At 37.7% G+C, this 14,628-nt stretch overlaps 1 long non-coding RNA gene and 1 pseudogene across 4 annotated transcripts in view; both read left to right on the top strand.

The window, feature by feature from the left end:
* The first annotated feature begins 1,646 nt into the window (after positions 1-1,646).
* LOC141548776 (uncharacterized) overlaps positions 1,647-14,628 on the top strand; it is a 99,483-nt gene continuing 86,501 nt past the window's right edge. For 3 of the 4 annotated variants that reach the window (XR_012484060.1, XR_012484059.1, XR_012484057.1), the window contains exon 1: positions 1,665-1,843. This is a non-coding gene — a long non-coding RNA (uncharacterized LOC141548776). Of the gene's footprint in view, positions 1,844-14,628 lie in introns of all 4 variants that reach the window. The other variant, XR_012484054.1, reaches the window with a different exon arrangement.
* On the top strand, positions 2,118-14,171 carry LOC141548775 (structural maintenance of chromosomes protein 6 pseudogene; annotated as a pseudogene).

Genomic DNA, 14,628 nt, shown 5'->3' with positions numbered 1-14,628 from the left:
TCCATCAGCTGGAAGGGGATAGCATGTTTCATCATGAGTTCTTGGAATTCTGATTGGTCATTGTGTTGATCAGTTACTAAGTTGTTTATTTTTACAACATTGTTATTACTGTACAAATTATTCTCTTAGTTACATTTATTTCTCTGGGTATTCATTCATACAGATCTTCTCAGGTTTTTCTGAAAGCATATCCATCATTTCCTACAGCACAATATTATTCAATTGCAATCCTATACTATAGGTTCAGTCATTCTCCAGCTGATGGGCATTGTCTCAGTTTCCAATTCTTTGCAACCATAAATAGAGTTACTATATATGTCTGTGGACATATGGCGCCCCCCCTTTTTCCCCCCTATTCCTTTGTTTTCTTTAAGAGTGTAGATCTAGTAGTCACATATTGCTGGGTCAGAGAATACGTACAAGCTTTTAAGACATGGGTCCAAATTGCTTTACAAAAAGCTCCATTAATAGTGCACTAATATGCCTATTTCCCATCAGTGTTTGTCTTTTTCTTTTTGTCATTTCGGACAGGCTAAGATAAGATGATACCTCAGAGGTTTTTAATTTACTTTTTTCCGTAATTATTAGTGATTTAGACTATTTTTTTCATATGACTTTTGATGGCTTTGATTTCTTCTGAAAACTGTCTACTTATCTTTTGACCATTTATAAATTGAGGAATGATTTTATTCTTGTAAATTTGACTTAGTTCTCTACATATATTAAAAATGAGACCTTTATCAGAGAATGTTGATGCAAAGAATTTCCCCCCCCTCCTCAGTTTACTGCTATTCTTCTAATTTTAGCTGCATTGGTTTTGTTTGTGTGGAAAAACCTGTTTTATATAATCAATATTATTCATTCAATTTTTGGGGTTTGTTTTTACCTCCATTGCTATCGACCTGAGTCTGAAGTAGGGTAGTTAGGATATGAGTGGGGACAAAAGAATGTGTACGAGAGATGGGGGGAGTGAGAGCAAGAAAACTTGCCAATTGTAGTTTTGAAAGTGAGTGAACAGGGTCTGAACCTGAGGGGTCCAGAATAGCTCCAAAGTTGATAATTTTGGTGACTGGAAAGGTATGGTGTCCTTGAATCTGAAGGGCTGATGAGATCTCTGTTGGAGATGCCAGGGGAGAGAGGAGAGAGGTGGCTGAAGGAGGGAGGGAGGAAGAGGGAAAAGAAGAGAGAAAGACAGGGGGACAAAGTATTTTGATGATTGAAAAAGCGTGGTACCCTCGAGTAAAGGAATCTGAGAGGCCAGTGTAAACACATTCATTGAAGATGTCAGGGGAAAGAAGGGAGAGGAAGAGAGGGCTGAAAGAGGAAACGACACAGAGAGAAACAGAGGGAAAAATGTGGGAAAGACAAAGAATAAATATAGAGGCAGAGAGACAGACTATGAGAGAAGAGGAGGAGAGAAAAAGAGAAAGAGGAAACAAGAGGCAAAGAAGAGAAAAAGAGATGAGGGGAGGCAGAGACAGAAAAGGAGACAGGGAGTGTAAGAGAGGAGAGAGAGAGGAGCACGGACAGTCAGACAGACACCGCCACCGGAAGCATAGCTTCTTCACTACTCCTGAAACCCTCCCCCTCCAGCCCCGGAACTGGAACCGCTCGAGCCCCGCCTCCGCCAGCCCGCACCTTGCGCAGGCGCGGAAGGTGTGTGTGTGGGGGGGTGCTGCCTAGGTTCAGTTGCCAGTGAGAGGGGCTGTGGTGCAGAGGTGTTTCCTCTCGCGCTCGGCCCCTTCCCTTTTTCCCGGGTCGCCCTACTGGATCGGGAAGAACCTGTGGTGGCGTCGCTGTCACAGACTGGGATCTGGTGCTGCCGGCAGTCTCGGGCTGAGTGGTGAGGGAACCGGCCTGACGGCCTTACGGGCTTGCGTGGTCGCGAGGGGGAGGAGGAGGTGTGCTCGGCAGCATCGCGGGGAGGAGGGCTGCGGGAAGGCGGTTTGCTTAACTGGGGCGCGGGGACGTGGGCGCGAGGAGGAGGTCTGTTTGACTAAGGTGTAGATAGGAGACTCGGGAAGGTCTGCTTGACGAAGGGGGCGATTGGGGGAGGAGGGGCGCGGGGAGGAGGGGCGTGAGGAAATCTGCTTGGCGGGGGCTGGGGGAGGATTGGCTCCTGGAACGGGAGGGGCGCTAGAAGGAGGAGCTCAGAGCTCTGGGGCCTGACGGAGGCTGAGCCTAGTCAGTTTCGCCTCTCCCTAGAGGCTCTGAAGGAAGTTCCACCTAGTGGCAGCTTGCTGTACTACAGAGGGAAGCTGGGCTGGGCTAGGCCATGGCTCTAAGAGGAGACCGCCAAGACCTTGTGGAGGACCCTCCATTGAGACTCCTGGGAGAAGAGGCAGGTCGGGGGGAAAGAGAGAAGGTTGCAGGGGGAAGGGAAGGAGGAGAGGAAGGAGGAAGGAGAGAGGAGAAAGTAGAAAGAAGCAGAGGAAGAATGGGGAGGAGGAGAAGGAAGAAGAGGAGAGGGGTAGGAGGAGGTGAAAGGGATGATGGAAGGGTCATTCCAACATCCATGCAGGTGTGTTCTGTCCCTGACTCTATGGCTCAGAGGAAGGAGGACCATGTCCTCCCTGCTGCCTCAGAGGAGCAGCCCAGAGCAAGGCCAGGGCCAGAGAGTGACCTGAGGAAGTACCAGGAGAGGGTCCCCATCCCGCGCTGGTCAAATAGAAGTGATGTTTCTGTTCAGGTCTCAGGGGGAGGGGGGATCATCAAGAGTATCCAGCTGGAGAACTTTATGTGCTATGCTGCACTGGGACCTGTTAAATTTGGGTCCAATGTCAACTTTGTGGCAGGATCCTGGGGCAAGAGTGCCTTGCTGACCGCTCTCATAGTTGGTCTGGGTGGAAAATCATTAGGATCATCTTTGAGACAGTTTGTAAAAGATGGAGGGGCTTCAGCCAATGTCTCCATCACACTAAGGAACACTGGGGATTGTGCTTTTAAATCTGAATTGTATGGGGACTCAATTACTGTGCAGCAACGGATCAGTGTCAGTGGCACTGCAAGTTACAAACTACAAGACCAAGCAAGAAAGCTGATTTCTTCTAAGAAAGCAGAGCTTATGGCCATTCTTGATCATTTTAATATACAGGTAGATAATCCAGCATTTATTTTATCTCAAGAGATGGGGAGGCAGTTATTGCAGACCAGACATGGTAGTGACAGATACAAATTCTTTTTGAAAGTGACCCCACTTGAACAGATGAATGAAGATTACTTATGCATTTTGGAGAAAAAAGCTAGGACTCAGAATCAGATAGAACAAGGAGAAGAGCAGCTTCAGGAGCTAAAACGTGAGGGCATAGAGATAGAACAGTGTTTCCATAGTATGGTTGCTACAAGGAAGAGAGTAGAGGATCTGAAACATGAGATGGTTTGGGCAGTAGTGACTGAATCTGAAAGACAAATTGAAGACATGAAAAGGAATATAAATATTGGAAATCAACATACTTTCATATTAAATCAGAAATTGGAGGCCTGTAAGGTTCAATTTAATGAAGCAGCCAAGAAGTTTAAAGATATTCAAGAGAACTTGCAATACTTAAACAAGGAAGCTGTTGCATTAGAGACCAAATGTGCTCAGGCAAAAGAAGAGGTAAATAAAAAAGAGAAGGCATACAAGGAAGCTGAAGTTTTATATAATTCTTCCCAAAATAAATTTAAAGAATTAGACAAGGCAAAACAACATTGCAACCAAATTGAAGAACTAAAAAAGAGTATGGAAGTAGCAAAGTTGGATAAACAGGAAAAAATGTTCATGTTGAGGGAAAAGGTAAAGAACTTTAGGGATCAAGAAGATTCACTTATTCAAATGGTAGTACAGCTTGAGAAAACTATAGAAAAAGACAATGAAGAACAGGCTAGACTTAGGCAAGAAATATCAAATATGCAGCAAATACTGACTGATGAGCAACAACAGCTAAATCGATTAAAAGATTGTAAAAGTGATCCACTGAAGCGATTTGAACCACAAATTATAGCCCTTCTTGAAGCAGTAGACAATGCCCATAGACTCGGTCACTTTACTTCCAAACCTGTAGGCCCACTAGGAGCTTATATTCATCTTCGGGACCCTGAATTTGCACTGGCTATTGAGTCCTGCTTAAAGGGACTCCTTCTTGCCTTTTGTTGTGACAACCATAAAGATGAGCAAGTACTTCAGGGGCTTATGAAAAGGTTTTATCCACCAGGGTCTCCACGACCACAGATAATTGTGTCAGCATTTGAGCAGGAAGCCTATGATGTAACAGACAGAGCAGCCTTTCACCCAGAGTTTCCAACAGTTCTCACAGCTTTAGAAATAGATGATGCAGTGGTGGCCAATGCTTTGATTGACATAAGGGGCATAGAGTCAGTGCTGCTTATTAAAAGTAACTCTTTGGCTCGCACGGTGATGCAGGCTCAGAAGCCCCCCAAAAACTGTACTGAAGTTTTCACTGCTGATGGTGACCAGGTGCTAGAGCGCCGCTATTACTCATGTGAAAAATTGAGACCTACTTACTTGATTGATGTGGAAATAGAAATAAATCACTTGGAGAAAGAAATGGCAAATACAATGGCACGGTTGTCTGTGTTTCAGCAACATATATGCACACTTAAAAGTGATATCAGAAAGAACCAAGAAACTATTAAGAATCATCATCTTCATTTAAAAGATATAAAGGTTAAAGTGACACAAATCATTACACAAATAAAAGATCTTGAGAATGAAGAAAAAGAGTCAGTAGATATCTCAATAGTGGAAAAGGGGGCACAAGAAATTAAAATACAGATGAAACAGGTTGAGGAAAAGATGAAAATTCAAAAGGAAGAAATGAAAAATTTAAGAAAACAGAAAGTAGATGCTGAACAGAGACAGAAAAACATTAAGATAAACATTTGTCAAATTTCAGAATTAATAGAATCTGTTAAACAAGAACTACTCCAGGTGAACTTAGAAGTGGATGCTGAAAAACGATACTTGCTACTTTCTCAAGGTAGGCTTAAACAACACCTGGATTCTCTCCAAATAAAAAAAGAAGAACTAACTATGAAAGAGAGAGAACTGGAGAAAGAGATTGCTCAGGCCAAATACATCTGCCCAGAGCGAAAAGAAGTTAATAAAACCGCCTCTGCTCTTGACAAAGAAATTAGTCTGTTAAAACAGAAGATAAAATCAGAAAATAGCCATCACAGAAGCAGAGAAGAAATAATAAGACAGTACCAAGAAATAAAAGAAAGATACCAAATTCTAGATGTTAAAGTGAGGAATTTGAAAAACTGTATTAAGTCATTGGATCAAACATTAAAACAAAGATATGAAATATACCAGCAATTAAAAAGAAGTTTTGCTTTAAGATGCAAATCATACTTTGAAGACTTAATAGCTCAGTGTTCTTATTCAGGGGAAATGAGCTTTGATCATAAAAATGAATCCCTTTCTATCAGAGTTCACCCTATACAAGGAAATAAAGCTGCTTTTGGTGACATGCAATTCCAATCAGAGAGTGAAAACTCTTTTTCAAACTTTTTTTTCATGCTTACTTTATGGTCAGTAACAGAATCCCCCTTCAGATGCCTGGATGCATTTGATAGCTACATGGATCCAGTCAGTAGAAGAATTGCCATGGACATGATCCTCAGCATTGCACATTCCCAGCAATGCCAACAGTTCATCCTGCTCACTCCACAGAACACGAGCTCTCTTCCTCTAAGTCCACTAACTAGAGTATTCCGATTGCCAGATACTGGAAGGGGACAGCCAGTTAGTCAAGAGGAGGAAGACTGAAGCTGATTTACAATTTTTTTGAAATAAGTTTATTGATATTTTCTGTTTCTTACATCGTTAGTGTCCTATGTGTACCCCTTTGCCATCTCCCAAAGAGCCATCTCATACAATTAGTATTTTTTTAAGAGGAAAAAGAAGAAAAAAGCCCAACTGATTGGTAAATGTACAATAAATCTATGAATGTTCCACCTCCATGAAGGGCTATTTTGTAATGTCTTATCATATGTATTCATGCTCTTTATTCACTTGCTCTTTATAATTTTGATATTCTTTTGTTGTGTTGTTCTTTGTGTTTACAATGTTGCAGTTGCTATGTAAATTCTTTTATTACATCACTCTGCTTGCATCACTCAGAATCATTATAGATTTTTCCATTCTTTTGTATATTCATCACATCATTTCTTACAGAGTAATATTCCATTACATTCATGTATCACAATTTGTCTAGGCATTCACCAATTGATGGACATATACTTTGTGTCCAGTCATTTGTCTATCATAAAAAAGTGTTGCTGTAAGTATTTTGCAGTATATGGCTCCATTTTTTTTTCTTATTTATGGCTTCCTTGGGAAATAAACTCAGTAATCAAGTCTCTAATTCAAATGGTGTGAATATTTTAGCCACTTGATTTGCATAATTTCAAATTGTTGTACAAGATAGTTGTGTATGTAACTGTTCACATCTTGGATACTAAACTTTTATCAGAGAAATTTAAAATAAATTTTTCCCTTCATTTTACCTTCTTATCCTAGAAGGATTAATGTCCATGCAGAAACTTTTCAATTTCAAGTTTCTTCTTCAGCTGTAGACATAGTATTATCTTCCTTCAATTACTTTGCTGCATTTACCTGGAAATCTCCTTGTGTCTGTGCTTTCCCACTCTTCTGGGTATCAGATGCCCCAGAGGTTCCAAAACCCTCTTCTCCAGGGTAAGTGGCCTTTTCAAGTATCATATTTCTGGGTCTGATTCATTGAATGATCCTTCACCCATAGTAGCATTCATCAATTGAACTGCCTCTCACCTCCAAAGTGAGGCCTTCTTCCTTTCCAGTTCCTTTTCAGTCTTTGTCCCCCTTTCTTTCTCCCTTCTCTTTCTGGATCATACAAATCACCTTCCCCTCATCAATAGCCCTTGATTTGACCCTGAGGTATCACTACTCTTGTTTGGTGTGATTATTCCCTCTTTTTATGTACCTTTCCACATTGTAAAGTAATCCTTAACAAAAAAAAGCATTCACCTCTAAGCAAGGTGTTGCCACATTCTGTACATAATACCTCCATTCTTATCTTCATTGTTACCTCAACCAAATTTCCACTTCATTTTTATGTCACTGTATACATTTAGAAAGAAGTTGTACTGATATCTCTGTTGTTACTCTTACTATTTTTTCCTGATGCTTTTATTTATTCCTGTTATTTGAAATGTTTGAGGGGTAAGTAATCTCTTCAATTCTGGTTTTCTTTCTAAAAAACTTTTCAAATTCTTCTTTCTTCTTCCATCTTTTGTCTTGTATGGTTAAGCTCTGATTTTCAGAATAGGGTAGCTATGCTACATGTAGCTGCATCCTGAGTTCCATTGCTCTTTAGAGCACATTATTCCATTCCCTCCTGTGTTTTCTATTGGGTACAGAATAGTCTTGTGCTGTTTAAATATTCTTTCCTTTGTATTTGAAAGTCTTTTTCTTGATGACTTGCAGAACTTATTTCTGAATTAAATGAAATATAACCATTATATATCTTGGCGTCTGCAGTGCTGCATAATTTTCTGGAAACACTGAATTCTTTCAATTGGAATTTCATCTTCTGGGTTTCAAAGTTTTGGATATTTCTATTATTTCCTTCAGGTTTTTATCCTGGTGTGTTCTTCTGGAAGACGATTCTTATACTGTCTCTACACGTTCTTCTTTTTCATATCTTTTTCTTGCATAATGAGAAAATTTTCTTTTGAAGTTGTTTTTGACTTCTCATTTTCTGAGCTCTTCACTTCTGTGGATTTACATTCTTTATTGTTCTCTTGTTTCTTTGGTGAGGTTTGTTATTCATTGTACAAATTTTTCTATTCCTTATTTTTGCTCTGCAGGACATAATTTCTGCTCTCATAATCATTTTTCTTTTGAACTATTCAGGAATAGAATATGGTTCCATGTTGTCAAATTCCAGAGTTCTCTGTTTTATCAAGTATTGGATCTTTTCCTTTTTTTTTTTTCTTTGTATTTGTGATGCCTGAGCTTGTTTAATAGATGTGTAGGCTATGTTTCTTTCTGTTGTTACTGTTTGGTGTTTTTAAAAATATGTTTATGTTCAAATTCCCTGTTGTCTTGAAATATATGATACTTTCAGTATTTTTTGATTATTATTTTTCTTATAACTCACTTCCTCACTTCCTACCCTCTGACTGTGGTTTCCTTAGGAGCTGGATCTCAAAGGTCTTCCTCCCTTTCTGGGCAATTCATAATTCAACTATGTCTCTGCCCTCTAATGACTTTTGGGTGGTCAGAGCTGGCCCCAGAGAGAAGCTGTGCTCTTCCTTTATACTTAATGGAGTGTTGAAAAGCCCCCACATACAGTTTCATGTCCTAGTGACCTGTCCCTCTCCCTCAGTTTTTTAGGTCTCTGGTCTAACATAGGCAGTTCAGAGCCTATTTTCCTCAACATCAGCAGTATAGAACTTTACAGAACAGGTGGTTCAAGATTGCTTCTTTTGTTCCTGAAGCAGTCTGACCAAGCTGACTATGAAGGCCTGAAATACATTTTCACAGCCTATAGCCCACCACTCCATGGTACTACAAAGAGGGAGGGGACCCCAAGATTCAGTGGAGGGTTTTGATATAAGTCTATGATATTCTGTTCTTGGTTCTGCTACTGCAGAAGTACATGCTATTGCCAGTAGCATGGGATGTACAGAATGATTTATAATGGGATTTTGTGTTGTGTGTGTATGTGTGTGTGTGTGTACACACACACATATACATGATTTTTCTTATAGCATCTGTAGTCATGTAAATATTTTGCTGCATAAAAACAGTATTTAATAAATTAAAAATATTTCAAAAATCAAAATACTTTATTTCCCCAAGTGGTAGAAATGATAAAACATATAGTTAAGTCTTGAAAGGTGAAGAGAACCAGAACATACATTTCCTTTATTTCATTGTTTTGAAAAAGTATAGTATTCATTATAGTTTTTAATCTACTTTTAAACCATCTTTTAAAAACTGATCTCTTTCAGGAAAATTTATGTAACCAGACTTGCTCATGTCATATAACTTAGCACAGGCTTCTACATGGGAGAGGCTAAGGAACAGATTCTGGGAGAAGACATTCTGTGTTACCCTATCACATATATGGGAGGCGCCTCTTTTCACTCATCATATTGCCAGAACAGGTTCAATCTTTAAAACAACAGTTAAGGACAATCTTACTTCTACCCTACCCCCCACTGTTAAGGAATGGAGGAAAGTCCTGTTTACTTGCAATGTAGATGCCCTGGGTGGGGGCAAGGACTGCCTTCCCCTTTCTTCTTTGTTACCTTGTACCCCTGATAAATGGACTTGGTATTTTGTTGTCTTGTTTTTCCTTTTCAGTTCTAGGTGCAAATAATGGAATTCTTAAACCTGCAATTAAACCATGATGACCCTGGAAGCATGATTTCAGGCTGGATGTTGAATTGGAAAACCCAAGGCAGGGAGGAAGGGGGTAAGAGGAGAGGAGTGAAATATAACTGTCTTTGAACATCAGGGACTCAGCAGAATAATCAGTTATATGTGGGCCCTCCATTAAAATTAAATTGAACTCTATTTGCATAGACCCCTTAAGAGACTTTTGTTCCCACCTGGGGAATTTAAATTTTAGACATCCTAGACTTGGAGAAACTAGAAAAATTGGCTTTTTGGGGACTATATACAGTGATTTTTTTTCTTTTGTGTGTTCCTTCACAAATCAGTTCAGTTAATTTAACTTTGCAAACTTTTCATTTGTTAACTATTTAAATGGTGGTATTTTATTACTGAATCCTGTTTAAATATTGATATTGAGTTTAATGTGAAAAATCTAGAATCCTTAGAATGTTACTGTTTAGTAGAAAGGTTTGTTATTTTTTCATTTAAATAGACCTAGACTGTCTTTTGTGGGAGAAAAATGCTCTACAATTTTTTAGGTGAGGGGGGTAGGCAAGAATTCCTTTGCCTAAAATCCACAAGTAGCTGACATTCCATGCTATTTCTCCAGTTGAGCCTATTTGTCTTTCTGTCCTGTTGGGTATGTTTATAATTCCATATACATTGGCTTGGCAGTGTTAGGGATATATGGATGTAATTTTGAGGGCTCTTAGAAGCTGTCTGTAAGGGACCCTTAGAAAATTTTGTTATGTCCTGTATGAAAATGATTTTTTGGGGGAGGGGGTCTGGATTCCAGTTTGATTGACTTTTTGCATTGAAGAAATTTACTGTTTCCTTATTTGAGAGAGGAGTGATGATTATTTAACTTTGTGAAGAGCTCTGTGTATTTTGGAAAGGTTTCCATCAGAGATGGGGAAACAAATTTCTTAGTCTTTGTTCTTTTATGTGGTTTATGAAAAGCTCTAATGCTAAAGTTAAGGCTAAGCTATCTGAAGTACTTGATTACTTTGTCAACTGATGTTTGTTTTGTTAAATCACCAAAACTATATTTGGGGGTAATAATTATTTTTATCTGTACACATGAGATTGTATCTGATAATGGAACATTGACTGTTTTGAGACATTTTCATGTATAGTTTTAGGGAAACAAGGGAAAATGCATTGCTCATTGCTCCCTCTTATGCTCCATGCATAACATGGGTTATGTTTTTTAAATTCATATTGTTTATGTTATTGTTAGGCTTTAGCTTTATTAAACTGGGGACAAGAATAGTGTTCAAAACATACCCCTACCTATTTGCCAAAGATGGCAAACATTCCAAAAAGGTGGGTATGGAGTATGGAGGCTCCTTCATGGGAGAGGCCAAAGACCTGCTTCTGTGGTTCCCTACCATATAGGCGAAAGTAGCTTCTTTTCCATTAGCCTAATAGCCAGAACAGGCTATATCTTACACTTAGCAGAGTAGAATTTTTTTGCACTTCTAACTAAATGGCACAGTGGAGAGAGCACTGGTCTTGAATTCAGGAGGACCTGAGTTCAAATCCGGTCTTAGAAACTTAGTATTCCCTAGCTGTGTGACCCAGGACAAGTCACTCAATCCTAATTGCCTCAGCAAAAAGCAAAAAAAAAAAAAAAAAAAAAAAAAAAAAAAAAATTTATTTTAAAAATGAAAATGTGAGACTACCATCATAAATCACTGGAATGGAGCTAGCTGAGAACAATATGCTATATAATTTGAGATGTTAATGAGCTTTGAAAAAAATTGAGATTTTGAATGTTACTATTTATTAACTGTGATTGTAAATACAGATGTTGATTTGATTGAATTTGTCTTAGAAATTAATTATTTTTTAATTTGAAGTGAGATGTGTTCACTTATGTTATTATAATTGTGTTGTTTGACTCTATATAACTCAATATCTAGCATTAAGGCAATATACTTTGAAACTGCATGAATAACGATTTTTAAAATGTAATTACTCTATACTGTTTTTTTAAAATGTAGTTAATGCCAAATTGGTAGATGGATGAGTGAGTCTCTATATAAGATGATTCTGAAATGCATTCAATTATTTGATTATTAGTATTATTATTTGATTAGCAATGAGGTTTGGGTTATGTTTTTTAAATTCATATTGTTTATATTATTGTTAGGCTTTTAATTTTTCTTGTAAGTGCTTTTGGGGAGATCATTGTATAAAAAATGCTTTTAATGTGAAAAGTAATACCCAGAGAATGATACAATTTATCTTTGGAAAATTAACTTATCTATTGATAGAATCTTGTTATTAAGAATTTAAAAAAACCTGTCAAGTATTTAATTGGGTATATTTTGCTTCAAAAGTAATAATAACTATTTAGAATTTGAGAAAGTATATCTGTGAAGTGCTCTGGGGACTTGAAAGGTTTTCTATCCCCTGGGTTTTCATCCTTAATGAGATTGTAAAATCTTATTAACTCTGTGAGAGGTTTCTAAAATAATGAAGTGGTTTAATGAGAAACTAGGACTTCTCACAACTGAAGTAAAGGGGCTTACAAATTTGTTTTATTTGATAGATTGGCCATTACTTATGAAAATTGTGCAAGTGCACCTGGGGTAGCATATATTGAAATTACATCTTTGAGCCAACTTAGTATGGACAGTTCTCAGATTTATTTTTGTCTTAGGGCAGTGTTTTCTGAATTTTGAGTTAACTATAATTTATTCCCTGTTGTGTGTATAATCACAGAATGTGATTGGTCTCTTGATTTCAAATTGATTTCTGTTCCAGTATGGATTTAAACTAGGAAAAATGAATAATATAAGGCCTGCATTGCGTAATGCTAACTGTTATTGCAACAACATGGGAAAAAATCCCTTGGGACTATAATTCAATATTATTTTGGGTTTTGATTTTAGGTATGAGTATCTGAATTGTCGTTAAGCTAATAATTCACCACTTAAGGGAAATGCCGTGTGCTGCTCAAATGGCCTGCAGTCTGAGAACTGTTATAAGTGGATTTCTGCCTGGGAAGGTTGAGAGGACGACCTTGCTAATGTAATGGTAGGATCCTCTTGACTCAATTTCCCTGTTGTACTATTTCCTTTCTGAAGAAGACCTGGAGCCTGGCTATGATACCCTGTGAATAATGTGGAATTTTTTTCAATGATTGGTTATTCCAAAGTAAAGGTTAACTGTGACTCTTACCTAGAATCAAACAGAGCTAAGGAAGTTTTATCTTATTATGCTTATATCAGGTCAGTCTGTGCCCTTTAGGGACAGTCTTGATATTGATATAATGATGTCCCTCTCTTTTTCCTTTTTGTTGTTGTTATAAAGCTTTGGGCAGGTGAACTATATGATGAATCTTGTTGCAGTACTAAACATCTCTTGAGTTACTATAATGAGATGCAAGTGTGAAAGATCTTACTGTTTTTAATTTTAACTATTCTGAATTTGTGTGCACTAATAGTTAAATATTAATGTAAAAGTTAGGTTTTAAAGTATCTCATCCTGGATGACATGAGGATAATACAAATCATCAAAGGAGAATAGGACAATTAGGATGAAGATGCGATAAAGATTTAAAAGTTTTAAATTTAATAGAATAATAAATTTCACTTTGAGAAAAGCAAAACAATCAAATTGTTTTTCCCTAAGAACTGCAACATGTATATATTGGCTTTCAGTTGTTTCCAATAAGACCAATGACAAAAGGACAAGCATAAAGTTTTCATAAGGTTTGGTTTTTACTACATGAATTAATTATTAGAAAACCAAATTCAACAGAAATGCCTTTTTGAAACTGCCTTCAGAATGAGGCCTAGCCCAGAATTTCTGAGGAGAATGTTTCCAGGTATCAAATGGCTATGTGGAACGTCATGAACCAAGATAATTAAGCTAACTAAATTCATAAGCTGACTTAGTTACCAAAAGACTATTTAATTAGGTTGGTTTCTTCAAGGGATATATGAGACTATGCTTAACTAAATTTGTTCCACTTCTATGACATTATGACATTGAAGGAAGCATGGGATTGTGAATTTGTTTGTTTTTTTTTTTGTTTGTTTGTTTTTTTTTAAACTTTTTGTGATACTCTTAGCTATATGTATTCTTTTGATATCTGGGAAATCTTCCTATATTATGCAGTGCACTTGTTTTTTGGTGCAAGTCTGTCCTTTGTCTTTCAACTTCTAATATTTATTCAGTTTGATCCTTCTGAGTATGAGATGTTGGGTCCCTTCTTGAAAGAATTCTGTCAAGCTTCTAGATAAGATGAACAATGAAGGAGATGCCTACATTGACTCAGATTATTTTAACTAACTTCCTTTTGAATGTTAATTTAGTTAATTTAGAATGTTAATCTGCTTCTGTAATTGTACTTCTATTATGGAAATGGTGGACTTTAAATCCCAAAGGGGGAACTGTGAAAAATTTTTCTTCGACTGTTTGAACCTAGCCTTTCATGGCTGAGAAACCAGACCTGCTTAGAGACCAGACTTGTTTAATGCTTAATGCTGGACCTAGTTTATGCTGATTGGAAACCATGCAGATTCAATGACTGATGTGAAAACTTTCCTCTTGCTATACAACTCAAACAACCCAAATGACTTATCTGGAAACTGGCTCCATGCTAGCCAATTTGCTATTTTTTTTTTTTTTTTGTTTGTTTGTTTGCTTGAATCCTATATAGCATGTAACTTACACAGATTTGGTGGAAGGAGGCGGAGATGAGTGTACTACCTTTTTTTGGCTCTGTCAAACAAGTTAATAAAATTCTTTCTAAATTATTATAGTTCTAGTTTTGTTTTCTGCTGTGATTATTACTCAATATGAATCAGTGGTAGAGAGATTTGGGGATGGGAGCACCAGGTACATTCTCAAATCACAGTTCCCAGACACACTCATTCTACCTACAGAAAAGGTTAACCCTCTGAACAACCTTCATTGTTTCCTGTCAGGATGCTTCCAATATCAAAGCATTTAAATTTTTAGGAAATGAGTAGTTCAGCTGTTCCCTTGACCCTCAAGGAGACTATAAGAATGACCATTCCTGGCCAGAGAGCCTTTGGGAGTCTTATGCTACAGGAAGAGTTTCTGGGCTCTAACTTGTGTTTCTTCACTCTGTGGGAATGGGACTGTTTACACTGAGTTATCCCTATTTTCTTATACTTGACCTTGCTTCAGATCATTGGTCTCCATTTCTGAGCCAACTTAACTGAACTGGAGGGGAGACTATCTAAGAGTCTTAGGGCTCT

Source organism: Sminthopsis crassicaudata, chromosome X (assembly GCF_048593235.1).
Source record: "Sminthopsis crassicaudata isolate SCR6 chromosome X, ASM4859323v1, whole genome shotgun sequence".
Classification (NCBI taxonomy): Eukaryota; Metazoa; Chordata; class Mammalia; order Dasyuromorphia; family Dasyuridae; genus Sminthopsis; species Sminthopsis crassicaudata.
The sequence above is the reverse complement of the archived record's forward strand: the minus strand, read 5'-3'. Positions and strand labels throughout refer to the sequence as shown.